Below are 4,899 nucleotides of genomic sequence, written 5' to 3' on the forward strand. Positions count from 1 at the left end.
GGTCTTCTGTTTTTTTTTGTTTGTTTTGTTTGTTTTCTTTTATTTATTTTCTCCTTTGTTTTAATTCAATTTAAAATATTTATGCATCTTATAAAACTTTGTCTTCTACACCATAATTATCTATGTAATATCTAGTACAAACCGAACAATTTTATTTTTAATGTTTGAAAACTTTTATTATTTACCAAATTTTAAATTTGAATTTGAATCGGTTTCGAATTAACTCGAGATTAGCAACTATAATCGAGGTGACGTGGCATCACTAGCAGAGGATCACTGTAGCTTAATTACCCGGGCGTCACATGAAGCTACATCTGTACCAAGTTCCCCGGATACAGCTTGTAATTTGCGAGTGACTATCCCGCGGTTACAAATAACCTAAGCTAAGTTGGCTAGCACTCTATTTGTTTTTTAGGGAAACAGCAGGATTCTGCTACTTATTTTTATTAATTTTTAAATAATAGTACAAAGAGGTTCCAAAAAGAAAGGAAAAGGAATAAAACAAAAGAGCTATACAGATGGGAAAACAAAGAAAACGGCCGAAAAGGGAAATAAGCATACAACATATACAACAAGATCAAGTGCTACGAATAGCATAATCTCAAGGTATTGACCCAGTCAACCAGCCCACTGTACTCCTGCCTCTTTGCCCTGTAGGTAAGCCATTTCATTTCTGCCTCGAATTTATGCCTGCACGTGTGTAAGCTTGGTATGATATTTTGGAAGATGAAATCATCTCTCGTTGTCCGGCTAGTACTCTTCAGCCGGTGGTTTTATTTGATTACTCTTTCCACCGAAGATTACTACCATTCATTCCTATAAGCATATAGATTAAGCAATAACTAGTCCTCAACCCGTGCACCTGCACGGGTGCTAGGAACTACTTGTTTCAGCTTCATCGTGTACATTTTGAACATTCTTCTTGATTTTAGAGTATAACGTATAAATAGAATTGATTTTCAGACGGAGAGCAACAGATGTTAATATGAGTCAATGTTATCTCCACCTTCATTTAATGCAAATGTTATTATTTATAAAAGTAATTAACAAAATGAAATAAAACATAGTTTCAATAAATTCAACAATAATGGCGATATTCGTGTCCCACCAACCTAAATATGATGTTGTAGGATTAAAGCATTGTTTGTTATGTATTATGTTTCAGAAACAATTTTTGCCACAGTTAGTAAGAACTGCAATTGCAGAGAGACCTATGTGGCGCAAATTTTATTGCCCTATCCCAATAACTAAAGAAATAACAAACTTTCAAAACAATTTAATTCCTTAACTGGCACATAATTATTCGGATCACCTTGTTCTATGGCATGTCTCAAAAGTGTTCCAATTATTGTTCATATGTACTATTGTATCAAGTACACACACTCTCTCTCACTCCATAGTCTTAGAAATATCCGCGGTAGCAAATGCAACCACGATATTGAAATGAATCCCATATCATTTGTTAGTGCCTTTGTACATTGGCTCTACAGGGTAGTAGCCTCATACATTGTAAAGTGTTGTTAGATTATCATAATACATAAGCTTGACAGAAAAAGAAGTATATGATCAACATGCCGTCTTGCTTGTATGGTTGTCGCAGTAACGTTTGTAATGGCATCTTCGCTTCTTCTCCTTCCTCTCGCGCCGGTGTCAGTGCCCTCGGCCACCATCAGACCGAATCCCAAGATAGCAAGTTGATGGCCAAACAGCTCCGGGCTAACATGGTGCTCCAGCCAGCACATAGGTAGCATTGCAGCTGATAATTTCAGTGCCTTCATCCTCGACATCTCGGTTCGCAAGTCCCTACTCAACATCACCAGTACAATGTGAACCCTGACCATTGAGAATCAAGCGCACACCACTCAAGACGTGCATGTTCCTTCCCAACGACTTTGACACCATCGAATAGGTCGGCTACTCCACCAAGACTGTCTTTTTTTTTAAACGAGGCAAAAGACTTGCCGTTTTCATTGATTAAGAAGAAGAGAATTGCCTGGTTAATTGATGGAAAACCAGGCTAAAACCGATACAACACAACCCACATGACATGGGCACCACTGGCCAACCTGGCCACCGACATGGAACATAATCCACGACGGCACATGCCAACAGATGGACACACTCGCAAGCAACCGACAACTCTGACTTCGACGACGAGAAACAGAAGGGAAATATGCAGGACTTGCGCCGACCGTGCCCTCCGCAAACGACCGCCGAGTGTATGTCATCGTCACCACCTGGACTCGCTCCAACGCAGCTCTGAGTTCAAACCAACCAAGAAACCACGGAAGAGCCCTCGGACACGCCGGGAAGAACCGACTACCGAAGACCACGCCGCGACCCAAGCTCCTCTCGACGCCATCATTGTTTCCAAACAGAAACCAGCGCCCCGCCTCAGCAAACCACGCGGCGAAGATGCCGCCATCAACGGCGAAGATGCCATCATCCACCAGTCTCTCGGTCGTAGCCGGCTTCGAGACAATGCCCCCAAGGAGGAGAAAGACGCTAAGACGCTTCCATCGCCCGATCCGGTGGATCTGAGGTTTCCCTCCGGAGCCAAAGCTATGGGTTGAAGGAGGAGCACCTCCACCAAGACTGTCATGCGCATGATCCTTTGGTACAACTATGAGTCTACAGAGAAGACTTCTACTGCACTGGCAACACGTTCAGCCTTCCTTTACCCCCATGACTGAAATTACATTTTTGAAATAAGGAAGACTCTCCTTTTTCTTGGATCGTGAGGCTTGAAGTCTTTTCTTGTACGCGCGTGGATGTTTTTTTGGAGTGACATATGAGACGTGAGCACTGAGGACTTTTTATTTCTACATGATTTTTTTTCTTTGTTGGCCCATGTACGTGTGATTCCTTTTTTTAAATTAGGCAACGTCCTTTAAAGTAAGAAGGCACACGGTGCTCATCTTTTTTCAGATATTGGACGTGTGTGTTCGGGACATTTTTTGGTACGTATCATTTTTTTAGAACCAATCTGTACATGTTAGCTAGGTGTACGTGTCAGCTTAATCCTATCCATGTACGTGGTATTTCTTTTCTTTAAATTATGTAACATCTTTTAATAGATCTTGACCATCAAATTTATAATTCGATGGCTAGATTAATTTTGTTGATGTGGATTAATGCGAAGCCTCTTATGGTGCCTCCAATTAATAAATATAAGATATAAGATATAAGATATAAGAAGCTGCTGTTATTTTTAGAAAGAATGAAAATCAAGCACGTGGATATATATCAAACATGCATATTTGTTCGGTAGTTAGGACCCTAAACTTTCTTTCTAACCTCTAGTGTAATCCCGTGTATGCCTCGTAAACCGAGGCATGTGAATATGTAAGTACAAGTTTCCCGACTCTAAAGTGTTATAAACACCAAACTATCATGTCTACCTGTTGCCCCACTCTATTCTGTGGTGTCTGGGTTCAGTTAGCAGCAGTTCAGCACTCACTGCTAGCTGTCTGATGACAACCAAAAAGTCAACCAGGAATGCCCAAACTCACCCAGTGCAAGCAGAGGGGATGAGTGCGCCAGCAAGCAGAGCAAAAGGACCAGCGGAAGGCGGCAGAGCTCCATGGCCGATGCTGGCATGGACAGGCAACAACAAAGCCAGCTAGCAGCAAAAGGAGCACGATGAGGGGATCTGGCAGTATAGTTAGCTCGGTTGGTCTGTGGTCCACGATGGTGATTGGATTGGGTTGGTGGTGAGCGTGATGAGTGTGCTCCAATATTTTATACTCCCTCCATCCCGAAATACTTGTCGGAGGAATGGATGTATCTAGAAGTATTTTAGTTCTAGATACATCCATTTTTATGCATTTTTCCGACGAGTTTTCCGGACAGAGGGAGTACATGGATATGGTGTAAGATGCCTCTGTTAAAGGATTTAAGCAAAATCACGTGTTGAGTGTTGTACCGGGGAAAACAGAGGAGGATTATTTGTTGTTTCTATTTGTTTTGTTTTATTTTTTATTTCCTTTTGGTTTTGCAGGTCCTGAAAACTGTTTGTTTCCGTTAGTGGAACCGGGCGTTCCCCTTGCAAAAGAAAAAGTAAATATTACTGAAAATAATGTGCCAAGTTAGTTTTCTTGATCACAAAGCCAGACAAAATATCTTGGACTTCAATAGAATGGTAGAATATGCATGTGTTTATATAGAAGCCATGCCGCCATCTCTACCCAGTGCATTTTATTAATTTCCTCAACTACCTACACGTGACATGCCTAAGTAACAAGTAACCAGGAAAGCCCATCATCTCCCATTCATTCATCCATGCATTTTACATTTCCACATAACTCTCTTTTCACCATTTTCATTCAATAAGTAGATTTCAGTACAGATAAACATAGGACCTAATGGTGGACACATGATCAAGATGATGTTGGCAAACACGTATGACTGGGAGGCATCGGGAAAGAAACAAATGGTTGAATCAGTCCTTCCGCACCTAATAGTGATCTTGGTGCAACGCCCAAGGAGCACACTCTTCCATTGACAGTTGGACTGCAAACCGTGTAGGTTATGCTTAGGGATGAATGAGCCAAGTGGGCTTAGGGGCTTGGCCCAAGCTAGAAATAACCCCGCGCTAGCTTGGCTTGAATTGAGAGTTTCGCAGGCCGAGCCGAGTAGACATGTCTGACTAATTCCTGCCACTGGCCGAGCCCAACTCGACCCGAGATAGCTAGTTGTCTTTTAGCCCGAGCATAGCCCAACATGCCAAGTCCCAAAAACATGTAAGCTATGTCCTCAACACCTTGTAGCCTATGTTGTTATACAATGTGTTCACATCCATTGATCGATGTCACTTACTGTATGTTCACCCTTCATGGGTGAGGGCCAATTTTTTTTATTTCACATCGTACTTGCTGTTAAAATAGCAGTGTGTGTGTG

This window comes from Triticum dicoccoides, chromosome 4A (assembly GCF_002162155.2).
Source record: "Triticum dicoccoides isolate Atlit2015 ecotype Zavitan chromosome 4A, WEW_v2.0, whole genome shotgun sequence".
Taxonomy (NCBI): domain Eukaryota; kingdom Viridiplantae; phylum Streptophyta; class Magnoliopsida; order Poales; family Poaceae; genus Triticum; species Triticum dicoccoides.